General features: G+C 61.2%; 1 long non-coding RNA gene across 1 annotated transcript; it reads left to right on the top strand.

Annotated features, from left to right (window-relative positions):
- The first annotated feature begins 383 nt into the window (after positions 1-383).
- On the top strand, positions 384-5,578 carry LOC149990179 (uncharacterized). Its single transcript, XR_016508886.1, has 3 exons — positions 384-3,186; positions 3,551-4,343; positions 5,483-5,578. It is a non-coding gene; the product is annotated as an uncharacterized LOC149990179 (long non-coding RNA).
- The last annotated feature ends 15,117 nt before the right edge of the window (positions 5,579-20,695 follow it).

Genomic DNA, 20,695 nt, shown 5'->3' with positions numbered 1-20,695 from the left:
GGTTCCGGGCACAGGGCAGGGCCTGGTTTTCCCCAGGGGTTTCCATGGGGGAGAAATGTACTTTCCTGGGGGGACGTTGGCCCTGAGTTATCAACACTGAATTCATTGTCTCCTCAAGCGGTTACTGTGAAGATAACGTGGAGAGAGATGGACAGTTTTTAATCGGATAACCGACGCAGTCCAGGTGAAATACATGTATTTAAGATGCTAGTCATGTGGGAGCCCGCAGCAGAGGCATGTGCGGGTGTGCTGGGAGTGGAACTGGCTGTGCGGGGTCCTCCTGCCTCCTGCTGCTGTGCCCCTGGGGGTGGCGACCCAGAGGACAGTCAGTCCTTCACGCTCACGGTTCGGCGGGAGGTTTTGTCGGCACACACCGCCTGTCTGTGTTCACAACCTGTCTCCATGGTGATAGTGGTTAATAAAGCCCACCCCAGGTGGAGATGGCCGATGATTCCTGGGGTCAGGAGCCTGGGCATCTCCAGGGGGGCTAGGAGCGTGGGCACTGCCGGCTGGGCTAGTGAGTCATAGGCTGTCCCAGATACCACCCCTGCTGCACCCCATGGGGAAGGGCTGGGGCCGGGCTGCTGGCACCCCCCCTTTCCCCAGGTTGCCCCCACCCACCCTGAGTCTGGGGGAGGGGTGTCCCAGGAGGTCAGCTGGGACTGCCTGGAGGCCTGGTGGCTTCTTGCCCGGAGGGAGGGGGCACCTTGCTAAGGACCCACAGAACCTGAGCTTGGATTGAACCGGTGGTCCTGGGTCCTGTGCTCCCACCTTCCAGGAACCCCTCACTTCTCCCCTGGCTCCCTCAGGGTGGACCTGGGCCCTCCAAGGCCTGGATGTGGGCAAGAGGGGGGCAAGGCTTGGAAGGGGTGGTGCCCCCCACCCCTCCCCCCCAATAGGGCCTGCTTGATCTCAAGAAGGCCTGAGTGAGGGCACTTAGGCAGAGGGCCTCATGTGTGCGCCAAGCCCTGTCCGGGCCACAGTGTTCTCCAGCTGGGGCAGAGCCCAAGGGCAGGGCAAGGGACCTGTGCTGGCCTGGGGGTCCTCAAAGGCCGTCAGGCCAAGCTGAGCAGGCGCTGAAGGGCCGCTGGATCTTGAGGCCTTCCCGGGCTTGACCCCACATGCAGCCCTACTTCTGGAGGTCATGCCTGGCCACTCCCTCCAGGGAGCCCCTGTCCCACAGGGAGGCCTTGTCCTGCTCCCAATGGGGCCTGGTCTCAGCCCAGCCTTCTCAGAACTGGGAGGAGGCTGTTGTCAAGCCAACCAGATGGGGGAGGAGGGCTGGGAAGAGGCCCCTTGAGGGGAGGGGCAGACCCAGGGAGGGGGCTTCCAGGGTCCATCCCAGCCACCCAGCTCCACCAGAGCCTTGTTGCTGGGCAGGGTGACCATCTGAGCCTTCTCCCTGGATGCCATCCAGCATCACCCCTTGGCTGCATGGTAAACGGAGGCAGGTAGGACCTGACTCCTGCCCACAGTCTCAAAGCCAGCTGGTGGCACGTCCTTCCCCAAACTTTAGGAATTTTGGCTAAGCTGGCGTGGGCCAAGGTTCTGTCACACCTGGCCCTCCCGGGACAGTGGCTCTTCAGGGCAGCCAGGGAGACCCCACGGGGAGCACAGGATAGGGCAAGAGAGGTACCAAAGCCACCCCCACCCAGGGTGGGCTCTCGGGAGCCTCCAGGTAGAAAACGGGGCAGCGCAAGCTGAGGGCCAGACACTGCAAAGATGACAGGTAGACGGGTGAGCAGGGTGACGAGTGGGGTGGTGACAGTGGGGGAGCCAGGGGACAGCTGGCTGGAGGCCCTGGGCCAAGATGGGCAGAAGATGCTGCCTGCAGAGCAGCCGGGGCTGGCTGGCTGGCGGGGCACAGAGGCAGCTCAGAGCAGGCCCACGGGGCTGACTGAGTATCAGTGTGCCCACCCGCCACGGGGAGTCGGGGGGCCCGGGACTTACCTCCCCAGGCTGGACTGTGCCCTGGTCTTCAGCAGATGCCTCAGCTCGTGACTCAGGTTCTGGACCCTATTCCACTGTGCGTGTGGTGGGGTTTGGGGGCCCAGCAGTTCTCCAACCCCAGCGGGGTCTGCTGTGGTTCAGCTTGATTCTGACACTGTCACCCCAGAGGCAGCACCAGACCCCACAGGGCTGTCCTACCCCATGGTCCCCCCTGCAGACGCCAGTCACACACCAAGGTGGTCACCTGTGCTTCTGACCAGGTAACCAGCTCCAGGTGGGAGGATCCCATAACCCCTCCTTGGGTTTGGTCAGTTTGCTGGGCAGCTCAGTGGATTTGCGGAAACAGCACCCTCCAGGTCACAGGCTCCGTACGAAGAGGCTGTGACTGAGAACAACCAGGTGGAGGGACACCCGGGGCGGGTAGGGGCGGGCGCAGCGCTTCCCTGCCTGTGCCAGGCACCGCTCCCCCGACCGCCATGTGTCCCGCATCCCAAAGCTCTCGGAACCCCCTCCTTTCGGGCTTTTATGGAGACCTCATTACACGGGAAGGGTTGATGAACTCATTGGTGACTGAGTCAACCCCCAGCCCCTCTTGAGCCCCCTGGAGGTTGGGAGAGGAGACGGAAGTTCCACCCTGTAATCACAGGATTGGCTCCCATCATTCACGTAACAGAAGACACCTGGGTCACTCTCTGCACGGGCCATTCCAAGGGTAGCTCTGTGCCACACGTGAGCATGGGGACCAAATACGTGTTTCTCATGAGGAGCCACTGCCTCTCGCCGTATTTGTTCCTTTCGTGGTTGTGAGAGTTCTTGGGGACAGCCAGGGCACAGCGGCACGGCCTGGCCTGTGGGGCTCACGCTGGACACTGTCCCCGTCCCGGAGTCGGAGGCCCCAGAGCAGGTGTCGCAGTGCTGGTCCTCCAAGGCCTCTCCTGGGCATGTGCCGGCCCCCTCCTCCGTGTGTCTGTGTCCGGGTCTCGTCATACAAGGTCACCAGTCAGACTGAATAAAGTGACCTTGTTTTAACGTATTACCTTGGTAAAGACCCTGTTTCCAAATGGAGTCTCAGTCCAAGGGGCCGGAGGTTAGTGCCTCCACATACCAATTTGGGGGGACACTGGGTGTTCCGGAAGAGCGTGGAGGCGGAGGGACCCAGGCGCGGGAGCCGGGAGGCCCAGACCCCAGCCTGGCGCTGCCCACGCCGGGGCGGCCTGAAGTTTTCTCCGCAGTAAGGTTCGTGGACATTTCCGTCCCGCCCTGTGTGTGCTGGCGTAGCCAATGGCCCCAGGCCGCTGCACGTTCAGAGTCACAGCTCAGGGGGGACGGCCTCCCTCAGGAGTCCCAGGCCCGATCCCGTTCTGCTCATGCCCTCCATGGTGCCCCCCCCCCCCCAAGCCTCACCCCATCGCCCACAACCTCCCAGGGCCAAGTTCCTAGCTGTGACATGGCCACATTCCCCTGGGCCCAGCCCCTCACTTGGCTGTCCTTCCCAGACTCGGCCTCCCCTGCAGTGTCACTGTCAAGCTATTGTCCCATGTGCCCCCACCAACCATGTGAGGAAGGGAGGCAGAGACATCTCCACCCACCCCTCTGGCAGGACCCCAGCTCTCCAGGCTCCTCCTGCCTGCGTGGACCACCCTCCCTCACCCCTCACCCTCAGAGGCTCCGGCTCCAGGCTCTGCCTCCTTCACGGCTCCCCGAGGCCTTGGACCTGCCCCGTCTGCAGGAAAACGCACCCACGCCTGCCCTGGGCTCCCGCCTCCCCTCGCGGCCCCTCGGCCCCAACGCCGGGGCTCCTGCACCTGCTCCGCTCCCCTGCCCAGGCCTCCTGTCTCTGCCCTCTTCTCCTGCCAAACTCGGCAAGCCCCAAAGGTGAAGAAGGCAGAGACCACCGTCACTGTGCTTCCCACGGAGAGCAGGGCGAGCGGCTCCAGGAGGGACAAGTCCACTCGAGCTCACGTAGCTTGCTCAGTCCCACCCCCATGGGTAACAGTGAGAAATTCTGGACAGAAATGTTCACGTTTGAAAACTAATTGGAGAGTCAGTAAAAGGCAGAAACTGGATGGGAGACCCCCATGGAATGCAGAGCCTGCCCCCGCGAGCCGTGTTTGTGGCCACAGGTGTGACGGATGCCTTGCAGAGGAAGTTATATGATAAATACGTGGAGAAGAGCTCAGCACCAGCAGTCGCCATGGGCACGAGTGACAGCCACCGTGGAATCCCTCCACACGCCACATGCAGTCCTGGGCCTGGCAGCACCAAGCCGTGCTGGGGACGTGGAGCAGGAAGGTGGCCCGCTGTGTTGGGAGGGATGGCCAGCTTCCTACCAAGCTCACCATGCACCTGTCACTGGACCCAACAACAGCACCCCTAGGTGTGACCAGGAGAAGGTAAGCGTGTCCGCAAAGGGACCACACTCCCGTGGTCATAGCTTTTTGTCCCTATCACCAAACAACTGGGAATGGCCCGGACGCCCAGCAGAGAATGGACAAACCAGGCCGCACAGTGGGGCAGCCTGCAACAGGTAAGGGGGCAGCAGTGGGGTGAAGGTCCTCACTGCGAGGGCGAGGGGCAGACAGGCCCCGGGGGCGCGCCGGAGCCCACGACTGCCGCGGGCGGGAAACCAGGCCAGCGCTGTGTCAGGCCAAGAGTGGGGCCTGACTGGGAAGACTCTAGGGACATTTTTGGAGACAGGGACATTTTGAGGATTTTGTGCAGGGGTGTGCTACGTGGGTGTAGCCATTTGTCAGACTTCTCAGTTAAGGTTTGCAGATTCCGATACATGTGCGATCAAGACAGTCTGGCTGCCACCTGGGTGACAGTGAGAGGGTGGCCTGGAAAACGGCAACGACACTGTGTCTGTCACATGCCACCAGCAGGCTCTGGGCTGGCACCCACCCGGTTCAAAGGGTAGCTGGACAACTGCCGTCCATGTCACAACGGCACTAGGGCTGTGAGCAGGAGCTCCTGGGTCATCCCCGTGGGGAAGCTCACGCGTGTGGACTTTCCGGAAAGGGCGGCGGTTACAGAACTGGGAGCACGGAGAGCTGCTAGGGAGACTTCGTGTCTGTCACGGGACCAGACACACCGGGGCCCCCAGGAGGATTGGGACCCCACACAGCCTCAAAGTGGAGGTGCCCTGTCTGCGTGGGCGGTGCGTGACCTTCACATTAGGGAGTGAGTTGCAAGGGGCAGTGCAGGTGTGTGCTCCCTTGGGGGAAATGGCGTGTTTGTAACATATTCCTGGAAGGATATGCAGGAAACAGGTAACTTGGGAATGTGGTCACTTCTGGGGAGGGAACTGGGTGCCCGCGGCACAGCGGGGAGGGGAGGCCCTTCTCACTGAGTCACATTACCCAGCCTTAGTCACCGATCCACATGACTCAGATTAAAACAGAAACCTCTCCCTTTACATCCATCCACTTCCCTGCTTTGCGGCAGTGCCTCTCACATGGCTGGTTAATTCTGCGCACTTTGTGCCTTCTCCCCCTAAGGATTGTGTTTTTTCCTTATTCTTTGTCATTAAAAGATATGCATTGGAGCCCTGGCTGGTGAGGCTCAGTGGACTGAGTGCCAACCTGCAAACCCAAGAGTTGCCGGTTTGATTCCCAGTCAAGACACATGGTTGGGGGGGGGGCACATGAGAAGCAACCGATTGATGTATCTCCCTCTCTTTCTCCCTGCTTTCCTCTCTCTAAAAATAAGTAAAATCTTAAAAAAAAAAAAAGACATACATTGGAAACGCTGCATCCTCCCTGCGGCTGTGCCCCGCCCACTCGCCGCTGCCCTCCAGTTACCACTCTTGTTCACTTCTGGGGCATTTGCCTAAGTCTCTGTAAACACAAACAAATCTCCCCTGCCGTCTTCTCCCTGAAAGGGGGCCCCCATGCTGCTCTGCACACTGCCTTCCCCCCTAAAAGTGGGCTGTAGCGATCTCCCCACGTCAGCACACAAACACCCCTTGACCCCTTTACTTCTGGACGGCTGCACAGTGTCATCGCCTCCCAGAGACGGACACCTGGGTGGTAAGCAGCGCTCCAACAAATGACCTGGCCCACGTGTCCTTTGCCACGGGGAGGGAGGCGACACACTCCCAGGGTACAAGTGTTTGTTGGGCGGTACAGTGCCACTGCCTCTGGGGGGGCCGCCCCTGCCTGCACTCCCCCCGTGCGTTTTCCTACCACCTTGCCAGCTACCGTCCGTTAGCAAACAGTGGGGTATTTCAAAACCTGACGGGTAAAAAATGGAACCCCAACACCATTTTTGTTTTAAACAGTTTATTGGTGCCCCCAAGTACAAAGTATTCCTAAGTACTCTTCAGAAAAAACTGACCGAGTATCATCTTAATACGCATTTCTCATTGCGAGCGAGGCTCCGCAGCGCTCCCTCCGCGCACGGCGGGGTGAGCGCGTCTGCCTGGGCTGACTCCCGTGCCTTCTGTCCATTTTCCTGCCGGGCATCTCCCTCCAGCGGTCAAACAGCCACCTTTACCCCCGGCATTTCCTAATAGTGTCACTTCTTTTACATCTGCGTCTTTGATTTAGGGGTTTCTTTTACTGATCTTGAGGAGAGAGGGCAACATTGGTTGCTCCACTTATTGATACATCATTGGTTGATTTTTTAAAAGATTTTACTTATTTTTAGAGAGAGGGGAGAGGAAGGAAGGAAGAGAAACATCCATGTGTGGTTGCCTCTCGGGTGCCCCCAACTGGGGACGGGGCCCGCAACCCAGGCCTGTGCCCTGACTGGGAACCGAATCCGCGGCCCTTTGGTTCGCAGGTCGGCGCTCAGTCCACTGAGCCGCCCCAGCCAGGGCTGGTTGATTCTTGAATGAGCCCCGGCCAGGGACAGAACCTGCAACCTTGGGCACTGGGATGATGCTCTAACCAACTGAGCTACCCAGCCATGGCTGATCTACTTAGGTTTAATTTTATCATTATTCAGATGAGCAACACCGTTTATTAAAAGTTACCTTCGTTGTTAGAAAGCAGCCCTCATGTCATCTAAGCACCCCCACCCCCAGCCCCGGGTTGGGTGCGCCGGTGACTTTTCCTCCATGGCTCGGTCCGCGTTCCCCCGCGGCTGGCGGGCTCCAGGGCTGTACTGAACGGGGTGTGGTGAGAACCCGGTTGGTCTCCCGCGGGGCCAGCAGCCCTCGTTCCTGTTCTCTTCCAGTTTTCTTGGCTCTTCCTGCTTGTTCCTTTCCCACGTGCACGCTAGTAAGCTCATCCACTTCAAGGGCCAAGGCTGCCATTTGCTCTGCCATCCACACCAACGCAGCTTCTCTCCAAACTGCTCGAGACGCCTGCAACCTCCCGGCTGCCTGATCCAAGGGGCTCTCGGTCATCCCAAACCCCACCCCACCCCCGGGAGCCCTCTGCTGGCCGCCCTCTGCCTCCCGCTAACGCTCCGCTCCCAGCTTCTCTGCGCCCCGCAGCCGGGCTCTCTTCTGTTCCGCCCGCCCCCCGCCGCCCCGCACGGGGACAGAGGCCACTGCGCATCGCGCTTCCCCGAGTCCAGTCCCCTGCGCCGCATCCACGCTCCGCCTGAGCGCCTTCCAGGGGCGCCGAAGGAAAGCTCATCTCCCCGCACAAACTCGCCCCCCTCCCACTGCCCCGATTTGGTAAATAAAAGCGCCGGGAGCTGTTCAAGCTGGGAGCCCGGCCCGCACCGAGCTCTCCCCTCCGCCTTGCTGCCCGCGGCTCGGACCGTCCGCTGGTCCTGCCGGCTGAGTGCGGCGGGGCTGCACCCCTCCCCGGCGCGGCCACCCTCCGACAACACCCGAGCGGCCTCCGAACGGCCTGAGCGACAATACCCAGGGGCTTGGGGCGCCGCCCCCTCTCTACTGCGAGCCGGCACCCGGGGGGGCTCTACAAGGACCCTCGCGTGCCCGCGTTTACGGAGTGGACGCCCCAGACTGCGGCAGGAAGCGCCGCGCGCGCCCCGTCCGGAAGTCGCCGCCGGGCTGCGCACGCTCACGTGGGTGCCGCGCGCATCACGTGGGGCGGTGCGCGGGCCGCTCCGGGAAGGGCCCCCGGGAACGCGAGCCGTGGCCGCGGGTTCCGCCGGCGGTGCCGGGTGGGCGGGTCCCGCGTGTCCGGAGCCCGGGCGTGCGCCTGCCGGCCCCGCTGTGCGTCCGCTCTCCCGCGTCCGCAGGGCTGCGCACCGGGCCGACGTCCTGCGCGCTCCCGGGGAGGCCCGGACGGGAGGCGGCGCGGACTCCCCGCCGGCTTTACCTGTGGGTTTACCTGGTCGCGTCCCTGCTGGGCGCGGGCGGCCTCCGCGCAGGGGCCCTGTGATTCGGGCGTGTTTATCCGGACCGGGCGCTGTCACTTCCCGTTGGAGGCGTGAGCAAGGATAGGCGCGTGCTGCGGCCTCCCGGTGTGACAGCAGGGCCGTGCGCAGGAGGGGCGCGGAGGCCCGGCTGAATGGGGGCTTCACACCCGACGCCTGCGGAGGCCTCGGCCTTATGCGCAGCCCCTGCCCCGCCCGTGCTCAGCCCGGGAACAGCGGTGCCCAGGGCAGGCGGCCTGTCCCGCTAAGTTCTCCCGAGGCCAAGCCTCTCCCGACAGGACCCCCGCCAGGCTGGCTGGGCCCGGCCGGCCTTCCTCTGCCTGGGCCTCCCCGGTCCGCCTGGGCAGGAGGAGGCCGTTGCCCCCAGTGGTCTGAGGCTCAGTGCGGCGGGGCCTTCCCTGCGGGGCGCACGGAGCGGATGTGGAGGCAGCGGAGGGATGGAGCAGGGTTATGGCCCCGTCTCCAGAGGCCGAGGTGTGTGAGCTCCGGGAGAAGAAGCGCCCCTGCCCGGGAGGGCCGCTTTCTATGGAGGACTCCTCCGGAACACCGCCCTCCACCTCCGCCCGTTCCCACTCCTGCCCTCCAGCGGGTCCCTGGGCCTCCTCTCTTCTTTACTTCAGTCCTTCCTAAAAAGCAGGTTTAACTTGCTTCTCAGACTGGCTGAAGTATTGAAAGCTTTCTTAACTCTAGGTGGGGTGGATGCACGGATGGTTGGATGAATGGCTGGCTACTGTATCAGTTAGAACTGTGGGCTCCAAGGAGCAGAAATTCTGACAAATGCAGTGGTTCACGTCGTAGGGGTTCCTTTTTCTCCACAAGTGAGAAGCCTGGAGGCAGTCACATCTGCGCTACCGGAGCAGCCACGGTGTCGGGCCCGCATCTCTGCAATCCCATGGCCCTTTCCTCGTGGTCACAGAGGGTCGCCCAGCTCCAGACGCCACATCCACACCCGTGTTCCCAGCTGGATTCAGGGTGGGGGTGAGGGGAGGAGAGTAATAGAGACGTCCATCTCTTTTATCATGGAGGCAAAATCCCCAGCGGCTCCCCAGCTGGCATTCGGCTGGCTCCCTCTCACTGGCCAGAACTGTCTCCCATGCCCGAGGCCACTGCAGCACAGTGGGGGCGTGGGCTCTTAACTTTTCCAGCGGCGATAGGGAGGGGGAGGGGAGAAGAGTACGAGGCTGAGGACTGAGGTGGACAGCTGTCGCTGTGGCTGCCTGGTGTCTTTTGAATGTCCTCTCTGCCTTTGGATAGCTCCCCCATCGTGAATCCTGTCTTTCCCACTGAGAATTCAGAAGGATGCCGTCAGTCTGCCACCGCTTGATGCTGGGGGCAGGCGTGAGACCTGCAGTGGGTGTACCGGGGCTGTGGGATCTGGCCCCAGCACAGGCTGCGTCCTTATGGGGCCGAGGAGGTGTCCGCTTCCTGCTGCTGCAGAGACGAGCAGTTCCCGGCTTGGTGGGGGCAGCAGACTTGTCTGGCAGGGGATTTGGCACTGTTCCCAGAAGCTTGGCCTGATCCATGTGCCACCCCATGGCTCCGGGGGAGTCCGTGTCTGCTCAAGCAAGCAGGAGAGGAAGCTGGTGTCTGCAGCAGGTACGGGCTGCACTGAACGCTAAGCCCTGGCACCTAGGAATGAGACTATTCGGATACAGGCTGTTTCCAGGTGCAGTCAAGTCAGGAGGAGGTCATCAGGGTGGGCCTTAATCCAATTTGGTGACTTAAGAGGGAGATTTGGACACAGACACACAGGAGGACACCATGTGACGACGGACACAGAGACTGACGTTCTGCAGACACAAGCCAAGAACTGAGTGCCACCAGCAGCAGCTGGAGCAGGCGGGAAGGTCCTCCCCTAGAGCCCCAGAGGGTGCACGGCCTTCAGGCACCTTGACTTCTGGCCCCAAGAATGGGAGAGGGCAAGCCACTCAGATGTGGGCCTTTGTTATAGGTCCCCCAGCCCCTGTGACTAACAAAGCAACCGAGAACCCAGCCTGTCCCCAGACACAGTGTCTGTGCATAGAAGGCAGGGCGGATGGACAGGTACTCGCACACAGAGCAGTGGATTTGCTAGCGGTGAGGCTCCCATGCCCTGAGGGGACCCAGACCCCTCACTGCGCTCAGGAGGCATCAGAAGTACCTGCTAGCTAGGGCAGCCGTCCTCACCCACCCCCTCCCTGCTGCCTGCCCACTGGTGGGAGGATTGGGGGGGCAGGACAGTCAGGGCGAGGCCTGGCTTCATGGGAGCACATGTAGGAGGTGGTTTCCACTCTGTGTCGCCCCTGAAGCCGTGAGGGGCGTTCCTGAGGCCATCTGGAGTGTCTGGGACACAGGGACCCTGGCACCCCGCCCCCGGCCCCCCGCGGCAACTGCAGAGCCCGGACCACCACGGAGCTGGGAGGGTCTGGGAAGAGGCACCTGGATCACTGGCTGGGGTCCTACGGGCCAAACCCAGCCTGCAGCCAGGCGGCATGGAGCCTGTGGGGTGCAGGCCACAGGGGCAGGTCCCGGGCGTACAGCAGGGTAGAGGCGCAGGTGCAGCGTGCGGGGTCAGAGGGAGGCCAGGAAATGAGACCCCAAGGAGGGATGCTGGTGGGGCCCTCTGAGGGTCTCGGCACTGGGGGGCTTCTGGCTGACGTTGAGCCCTGTCCCGAGGCGACCGTGACCTCCCTGTCAGCAGAGGCATGAAGTTGTAGGGGACAAGCCACGCCCACAGTGATCCTCATCTCCCCACCTCTCCTCCTGGCCCCCCAGGGAAAGGACGCAGGGGAGGGCGCTAAAAGCCGGTCCCGGGCCAGACCCACACCCCCGCTCAGTTTAGACCCCCAAGTCACAGCAGTGAGATTGGTGTGGTAAGTGACCTGGGCACGGAGGGCCTGGTCGAGGCCTGAGGTGTAATTACAGGCTGAAGGGGGCGCTGGAAGGGGCCCAGCGTTTACACCCCAGCGGGCTGGGAGGCCTGGAAGGAACAGGTGTCAGGGAGGGGTCAGTGGGGGGCGGTGGGTGCGTGATGGGCGGGCGGGTGCTTGGAGGCTGGGGGACCCGCCCGGGTCAGAAACGTTGGTCATGGGTGTCCGTGGACTGCCTTGCTGCCCTGCCTGGGGCCGCTGGCTGACCCTCTGCCTGTCGCTGAGACCCCGACAGTGACCTGTTGTGCGGTCCGTGGGGCAGGAGTTCCTGGGCTGGGCTGGAGGCAGCGCCAGTGAGGGCGGACGGGGGAGGCGCAGGCAGGGGCGAGGCAAGCGTGCTCTGGCCACGGCCCAGTCTGCTGCAGAAGCTCACCCGGGGGTCCCGGTGAGGCTAGAAGAACCCAGGCCTTCCCTGGGCGGCATTCAGGAGGGCCCCTGGCCCGCTATGCAAATAGAGACGCGACTGAGCGGTGTGCGGCTGTGGCCGCCCGGCCGGGCTTCCAGAAAAATGCGGCCGCGGCGGAGCGGTCCAGGCAGAGCTGCCGGGCTCCGGGGGCTGCGGGGTGCGCGTCTGGGCGGAGGCGACGAGGGGCGCAGAGGCCTCGCGGCCACGTGTAGATTTGGTGTTTACTCCGAGTGTGCGGGCGTCGCCGCAGCGTGACGGGACTGGACTTGGATCCCGACCGCATGAGGCCGGCTGCTGTGTGGACAGCGACTGAACCAGGGGAAGGCGCGAGCGGGACAGGGCCGGGCCGTCGCGCAGGGGCGCTGGCGGGAGGGCGGGGGGCAGGAGGCGGCGGCGTCAGCACCGGGGTTCTGTGCTGCGCACGGCGGGCCGGCCATGGATCGCGCCACCTGGCCGTGCGGCGTAACCGAGCGCTTTAAAGTTCCCGAGTGAGGTTCGCTGGGCAGCTGTGTGGACGGGGACAGTTGTGCAGGGGCGTCCCGAGTCATCCTGAGGCCACAAGGTCGCCAGCCTCGCGCTCGTGCTCTGTGGCCGGAGCGCCAGCCTGGCGCGGAGTCTGCGCGGGCCCCTTCCCACGGCGCTGGGCGCTCCTGTCCCCGCACTCCAGGCCGCCCGACCGGGTCCCCGCCACCAGCGCGCCTCCTGGCGACGCTGCGCCGCCATAGCGCCGGTGCAGGACTCCCCGCTTTGGGCTGCGCTCTGGCGCTGCACCCCACCCCCACCCCCACGAACCGTGTGGCCCCTGGAGCGAGCGCGGGCCCTGAGGAGAAATGCACCCTCTGAACACTGCGGATATGGGTGGAGTTGGCTCGCGCTGCCCCAAAGGGTGGGCTGTGGCGCAGGCTCAAGGGACAGAAACCTGGCAGCTCCCCCCCCCCCCCCGATCTGCACTGGGCGAGAGGGACGAAAAGGACTGAGGGTCTGCGAGGCGTGGGCATCAGGGGCGCAAGGGAAGGACAGGCCGTGATCTCCAGGGAAAAGGGCATTGAGGTGGGGTGACCACACGTGCCAAGACCCATAGCGGCCGGGACCCCCAGGCCCGCAGTGACGGGGCTGCTGGTGAACAGACAGCAGCGGGGTGAATGGGGCTGAACTGGAGGGGAGGAGGGTCCTCGGAAAATGGGGAAGCAGGCGGTGTGCACGCTGATAGGGAGCTTTGTGCACAAAGCTGGGGGGCTGTGGCTGCCATGGGCGCGGTCGAGGCCTGTGCACCCCACAGTGGTGAAGGTCTGGGTGGTCCGTGGGTGCAGATGCCGGAGGGGCAGTGAGGTGGGGGCCCAGGGCCGGGATCAGGGGACAGGGAAGGTTGGAGGGCACCAGGGCGGTAACCCCAGCTCTGGCCCCGGAATGCGGGGCTCTGGTGGAGCCTGGGTGGGGACCTGAATTTGGGACCAGCCAGCACGGTCTGCGCTGGAGCTGTGGATGGGTGAGTGCAGGCAGCGCAGGGCATCTGAAGGGGCCCTGCTGTCTCTGCCGGTGAGGACAGAGGCGTCTCTCACCACAGGGTGGTGGCAGCCCAGGGGAAGGTCCCATCAGGCTCCACGTGTGCCAGGACTTCGGTCCGGCCCTGCCCTCTGATGCTTCCCTCTCCTGCGCTCTGGAGTCCAGGCAGCCTGCGGCTGAGGCCGGGGCTCACTGTGACCCCGTCTCCCCTTTCTGCTGGGCTCTCTTCCAGCCTCCTCAAGGCTTCCGCCTCTGGGGTCTGTGCAGTGGGACACCCTACCCCAACCCCTTCACGTGTCCAAGGCCCTGTCTGGGTGGCCCTAGGTGCTGTCCAATCCCCTCTGGGTGCTGGTGCTGGTGGGTGTGGCACAGTGACCTGCATCAGGGCTCTGGGGACAACAGGATTACTGCCCCCTCCCTGTGACCTGGTGCCACCAGAGGGAACCAGTTGGAGTCTGGTGGGGGGGGGGGCTGAGAGGGGAGTTCAGGGACCCAGGATTTGGGTAAGTTGAGGCCGGTAGCTGGTTTGGAGGGAGGGGCCGCCACCAAGGCCTCAGTGGCTGTGGAGCCTGAACCAAGGACAGTGCTTGGGAGCCTGAATGAGCTCCAGGTTCACACGCCGCGCCCCCCTCTATGGTTTGACCCAGGTCCCTCTCCGCCTTGGCTGCTCCCGGAATAAAGTGTTCATGTCAGTTTCAAAAATATTTCAGCTTGTTCCATGTGCAATGTTGCTGAAGCCTGTGCTGTGTCTTTATCTAACGCGTTTTCACTGAGGGGTAGCTCACACACGGTGCTGAGCCCAACCTTAGGCCACAGTTGGATAGTCTCACGTGCATGGACACCCCTGCAGTCACCCATGCCCACGGGCCCCCGGGGGGCAGCCGCTTCCCAGCCCCAGCTCCACACATCAGCTTTGCCGGCTTTGGACTTTGTCAGAGGGGCTCACACCGTCTGCTGTGTTCTGCATCCAGCTTGGCGCTTCATCCACGAGCCACGTCCACGTTGTGGCAGCGAGCAGCGGGCTTCCTGCTCGGCAGCCCCCGAGGCGGCGTGGCGGCCCTGCGATCCAGCTTGGGGTTCCTAGGAGTGAGGCCACTGGGTATTCGTTTGGTGGCTGTCACAGGCTATGATTCTGTTTCTCCTTTATTTTTTACTGAACCGTATCATGCACATGATGAAAGGCACAGCTCTTTCCTGCAAATATTTGTAGGATGCGGTTTCCACGTAATGTCTCTAATTCCTCTCTTTTCTTTCTTTTGAAAAACTTTAAAAATTGAGAGATAACTCACATATAATATACTTCACGCCTTTAAAGCGTATACTTTAGCCCTGGATGGTGTGGCTCAGTGGACTGAGCGCTGGCAACCCTTTGCTTCCCAGGCAGCCACCCCATCCACCTGGCCACACCAGTCAGGGCTGAGCTTATTATTATTGAGTTGTAAGAGTTCTTTATATATTCTGGTTACAGTATTAGACTCTTACGAGACATAAGGTTTGCAAATAATTTCTCCCATTTTGTGGGTTATCTTTTCACTTTCTTGATAGTGTCCTTTGAAGCACAAAAACTTAGAAGTTAGAAAAATTTATTGTTGACACCATTACAGATGTCCCCATTTCCCCATCTTTACCCACCTCCACGCAGTGTCCCCCCACCCCCAACCCGGCCTTCACTACACTGTTGCCTGTGTCCGTGGGTCATGCACGCATGTTCGTTAGCGAATTAGTTCACCTTCTTTCAGTCAGCCCCCACCTGTCCCCTCCCCTCTGACAGCTGTCACTCCGCTCTCTGTAGCTGTGATTCTGGTTCTGTTTTGTTTGTGAGTTTATTGTGTTCATTAGATTCTGCATATCAGTGAGATCATGTGACATCTGTCTTGCTCTGACTGACTTATTTCCCTGAGCACAGTGCTCTCCAGGCCCAGCTGTGCTGTCGCAAAGGGTGAGGTTTCCGTCCCTCTTCCAGCCGAGTCGCATCCGCTGTGTGAATGTCCCACAGCTGTTTTATCCACTCGTCTGCTGACGGGCACCCGCACTGCTTCCAGGTCTTGGTGATTATAAATAATGCTGCAGTGAACATAGGGGTGCAAATATTCTTCCTAGTTGGTGTTTCAGGGTTCTTATGGTACAGCAGCTCCATTTTAATTTTTTGAGGAACCTCCACACCGCTTTCCACAGTGGCTGCACTGGTCTGCATTCCCACCAGCAGGGCACAGGGTTCCCTTTTCTCCGCATCCTCGCCAGCACTTGTTGTTTGTTGATGTATTGATGATGGTCATTCTGACAGGTGTGAGGTGGTATTTCATTGTGGCTTTAATTTGCATTTCTCTGATGATTAGTGATATTGAGCATTTTTTCATATGTCCATGGGAGAAACATCCATGTGTGGTTGCCTCTTGGGCACCCCAATCAAGGGACCTGGCCTGCAGCCCAGGCCTGTGCCCTGACTGGGAATTGAACCTGCAACCCTCTGGTTCACAGGCCAGCGCCCAGTCTGCTGAGCCACACCAGCCAGGGCTACCTATTTTTTAGCTGGATTGTCTGTCTTCCTGGTGTTGACTTGTAGAAGTTCTTTTTCTGTTTTGGAAATTAACCCCTTACCAGATGTATCTAGATTTTCCATTTCTAGAAACTCATTATTGGAATAGAAAAAGAAGACTATTTAGTGTTCCAGTGTTCCTTTCTTCTTGTCAGATCACCAGATAATTTTATTAATATTAGTAGTTTTTACTAGCATCTCTTAGGTTGTCCAGCGCGTATCCTTCTCAGAGGGTGGCTTTGTGACCCTTCTTTTCCAGTGTGCATGCTAATTATGTCACCATCGCCTGCAGGCATAAGTGGAAGGCCACCTGCTCTTTTCTCCTATGTGGTTATCAGCAGTGGGGGGTGGGGAGTGGAGGGAGGGCGGGTGTTCCACCTTTCCCTGTGGGACAGAAGAGTCGGCCTCAGAACCAGCTGCCCCTCCCCAACTGACATAGTGGCTGCCTGGGCTGAGTCCCTGCAGGAGACACTGTCTGCTCCCAGCCCTGCCCTCTAATTGCTCTCCGGGCAGACTGGAGCTTGACAGGCCATGGTGAGGCCAGAGGTGAGGCCTGGGTCAGGTGGGTCCCCTACCCAGCTCAGGTGAGACTTGAACCTGAAGGCCACAGTTGGTGTTTGGGACAGCCGCTCTCTGTAGGTGGAGACAGGAGTCAGAGCATGGGTCCCAGGGAAGGGGTGGACGAGGCCAGGCCCTCCACCATCTGCTTGCCCGGGGTCCCAGATGGGGTGGGGGGATGGGTGAGCTGCTGTCCTACTGCATGGGCTCCAGGGAGGTGGCGGGCCCTGCCCTCACGAAGGGGGGCAGTGGGGTGTTCCAGGGAAAGTGAGGCTCCTCCGCCTCCACCCTGGCTTGTCCCCGCACTGGAGCTGTCCCGTCCCACCCGCCCAGGTAAGGCCTGCAGTTTGCGGAGGCCAGCTCCCTCTGCCCCCGCACCTGGAGGCTGGGCTTCCTGTTGCTCGGGGCTCTCCAGGTCTGCAGGGGTCCCAGGAGCAGACCCTGAGTGTACACTGTGGGGAGGCAGAGGGGGGAAGCAGGCATGCAGGCAGTGGGAACCCACCTCCAGGATAGTGTGGGGGATGGGCTGGCAGTGACCTCCCAGGAGCCGGACCGCGCGGGCATGGACTTCTCCAGCCCGAGAGCTGCTCTGGGGTCTGCTGAGGCTGACTGGCTACTCGTCAGAGCCCTCCTCTCAGTCAGGCTGGGGGAGTTCTAGAATTTCCATCTGACTGTTTTTCTTGTGGACTCGAGGCCTCTGGTAAAATTCCCCCACTTGTCACTTACTTGTGGAGTGTTTAATCATAATAACTTAAAAATCCATGTCTGGTAGCCCCAATATCTGGGTCACCTGTGAGTCTGCCTTTCTTTCGGACGGTTCTTCCCAGTCTCCTGCCTCGCCCGGCAACGCTGGGGGAGTGTTGGGCTTTGCGCACGGGCACCAGCGGCGGGCAGGCGGGGCTCCTTCAGTTGGCTGCGCCGGCCCTCGCACCCGGGCCTGGGCCTCCGCCGGGAGCCTGGCGCCTCTCCTGGGGCCCAAGTCCAGCGTGATCACACCAGTGACACCGCTCAGCCCCTCCGGCTTAGCGGCCACTTTCTGCTTGGCTTCTCACCCCTCACCCCAAACCGCTGGGGAATGGCGGGGTCCCTGAGGGGAACAGGCACAGAGGGCGGGTGGGCGCTCTCAGCACCACTCTCTCCTCCTCTCCCAGGCCCAGCACCACCCACGTGTCAGCACATGTCCCCAGGAGCAAAGCCACGTGAGTGCCAGTGACCCCCGCTTGGCTGGCCCCGCGCACAGGTCCTGCCTTTTGGGCTCCTCCTCCATGGGATGTGCTTCTGGCCTCCAGGTGTGTGGGGCTGATGGAATGGACTTGAAGATTCTCGAGAGCTCACCCTCCAGGTCCTCTGTCCACCCTGCAGGCTGGGCTGCAAGGTGTCCTCCCATTCTCACCATCGGGAAAGAGGAGAGGCCTGACTGGGGCTTCCCAGGCAGGCGGCCGCCAGGAACAAAGGCTCCGTCGTCACGTCCAAGGTTGGGGCGGAGGTAGCCCATTTTTACTTAAAAAATACATTGATCACCCAGGCCAGTGTGGCTCAGTGGACTGAGTGCTGGCCTGCAAACCAAAGGGTCACCATTTCGATCTCCAGTCGGGGCGCAGGCCTGGGCTGTGGGCAGTGTCCCCAGGTGGGGGCGTGTGAGGGGCAACCACACATGGATGTTTCTCTCCCTTTCTTTCTCCTTTCCCTACTCTCTAAAAATAAGATAAATTTAAAAATCTTTAAAAATACACTTATCAGTAAAATTGACTTTCCTTTCATAAGAATGCTTATCACTAATATTCCGAGAGCAGCGTGGGGATCGGCAATCTGAACACACTGTGCTACACAGATCTACCTAGAGCCGTGATTAATGGACACTGGACCCGAAGTTCTTACCAACTGAGAGCTTTTTGTTTGCCTGGCTTAATAAGAACAGGTGTCTGTCGCTGCTGGGGCCAGTTCCGCAGTGGCAGGGACGGCGGCCTCCCTGTCCGCTCCTGGTCATCTCCTCTAGGTCACATCATGGCTGCTGCAGCTCCAGGCATCACATCCTCACTCAGCAAAGGCATGAGTGGAGGGCAGACTCTTACTTCCCTTCACCTCTTGAATGGGAGGAACAGAATCCCCAGAGACCCTCAGCTGACAGCACACTTCCCCTCGCATCTCCTTGGCCAAAATTTGGGCACATGCCCATACTCAGTGCTGGGCCCAGTCCGTCCTCCCCAAGACCCAGGGCTCTGCCCTTCCACTCCCTTGTGGCTGGAAGAGCCTGGTCTTTTGGGGGGTTTGGTAGGGGAGGCATCGGGCAGGTGGCCCTTTGTGTCTGGTGGCCTGGAAGAGTGCTGAGGCCCTCGGTAAGAACATTCCTTATTCTCTGAGGGGCCCCTGAGGAAGGACCACAGAGGCAGGAGGAGGGGGTCCCACAGCCCTCTCCACCTGCCTCGTCCACTATGGGGGCTGCAGGGCCACCACATGTGTTGGGGGTATAATGAGCCTGGACCCTGGGCAGAACCTGAGGGGGCAACAGAGGACAACTAGGTGTTCTTGTCACCCCTGTCCCATTCTATCCAGGACAAGGAGGGGCAGTGGGGACTGAATGTGGTAGGGGTGTGGTCATTGCTATCCTTGCTCTTGAGCCCCTGTTCAGGGGTGAGTTTTGAGAGGGATGCAAGCACACACATACCCTTCATCAGGAAGGGCGGCTCAGAGAGGGGATGGGGGCCCAGCCTTGCGGCCCCTCCACTGTACCCATGCCCCTTGGGTTTCGTGGTTCTGGAGCTAATGCCTGTCCCGCCCCTCCCCCGCAGCCCTGGGCATGCTGGGCCTCAGCTGGGCGAACAATTACATGCGGACACCGTGGGGCTCAGGCTGTGGTGCCCGCCCTCCAGCTGTCTGAGGATAGTGCCCGTGGCGAAGACTGGGTCTCGGGCAGGGAGGCCGGCAGGCCGGGAGAGCAGCCAGCCAGGGCTCCACCTCCGATGTGGATGAGCCTCGGGGTGGTCTGTCTGGGCCCCCAGGCAGCAGACAAAGCCCCCGAGGAGCCAGGGCTGGGCCTATAGACCGTCGCTCTCCTTTCCTGGGCTGCACAGGCCCACCCAGACCTGGGCAGCCACACAGGGGACACGCAGCGGGAAGTTGGCCAACGCACAACCCAGGAGCTGTTAGGGCCGTACTCCTGTCCTGGCTGCAGCTGACCTCTGAACTCTGGCCTCTGGTCACTGCCAGGTGTGCAAGGCTGGACAGAGCCCTGCGAAGGGAAGGACTGGTCTCTGGGCCTGACTCTGGGAACCCGCTGGGTCTGTGCCTGTCACCTCTGTGTCACCTGCCAGCACTGGGGCTTCCACCTCCTGTGAGCAGCAAAGGCCCAGCTCTTAGGGCTTGGCTATGGCCACTGAGTAAAACACAGACCCCCAGAGGCACAGGGACAGCTGGGGTCACACAGCTCGGCCCTGGGAGGAGGCGTCTTCATGCCCCGTCTCGAGCCCTGCTGGGCTCTCCCTGGAGTCTCTGCCACATTCTGCAGGGGGACCTCCGCCCCCTCCTGTCTCCCCTGAAGAGCACAGCGAACCTCGTCATGGTTGATACAGCTTCCTGGTTTAGGAGTTTCAGGCAGGACCGACCAAGGGCAACCAGGAAACAAGGTTCTGTTGCCACGTGCAGAGGCCACTGCTGCAATGGGACAGTGCAGACCAGCGAGGGGACCGTGCTCTGCGGCGTCATGCCCACGCAGCTGGCCTCCAGCTGCACCCACTGCTGTCCTCTGGTGGACATGCGCCCCAGCGGTTTCCAGCTTCGTTGTTAGGAGCAGAGCGGTGAGGAAAATCACACCCGGCTGGGCGCACATGCGCAGGCGCTCCCGCAGGATGGACGCAGATTTTGGCGGGCACCGTCTCTACACCCTGAACCCGGACTCGCTCCGGCGAGCAGCTGGGGTCCCTGTGTGCCCTGCCCTCTGCTCCCGTGTTTGCTGGTCTGCAGGGGGGAGCTCTGTTCTCAGTGGCACGGGTCCACACTTCCCTGGTCAGGCGCTTTGGACAGACCATTGCCCTACCCCTGCCTACCGCACTGGGCTGGATGAGCTGCTGCCACCCCTTGGCTGCCGTGGGCGTGGGTGTCACAGACCCCCAGGGTCCCACAGTTCTCTTGGGTAAATACTCCCAAGTGGGACTGTGGCATCCCGTGGTAGCTCTGTTTTCTAAGTTTTTGAAGAGCCTCTGCCCTGGCTTCCACAACGGCGCCCCGTTCACGTCCCCACCAGCAGAGCACGGGGTTCCCTTTCTCCACAGCTGCGCAGGCACTCCTTTCCTTTCTCTTCTTGGTGGCAGCTCTCCTCGTGGGACTGAGAGCGCCTCCCACTGTGGCTTCCCGGTGCGTTTCCTGCGGACTAAGGAGGTCGTGCCTTCTTCCTGGTGCTTGTGGGCCACCTGCGTGTCTTCTCTGGTTCCCTGTTTATTCAAGTCCTTTCAGGCCATTTATTCTCTTTTTTTCAACTCCAGTTTACATTCAATATTATTTTGTATTAGGTTAAGGCGTACAGCACTATTTATTCTTGCA

The sequence above is a fragment of the Furipterus horrens genome, unplaced genomic scaffold (genome assembly GCF_987537825.1).
Source record: "Furipterus horrens unplaced genomic scaffold, mFurHor1.1.pri manual_scaffold_21, whole genome shotgun sequence".
Lineage (NCBI taxonomy): Eukaryota > Metazoa > Chordata > Mammalia > Chiroptera > Furipteridae > Furipterus > Furipterus horrens.
This window is presented reverse-complemented; position numbering and strand designations above follow the sequence as displayed.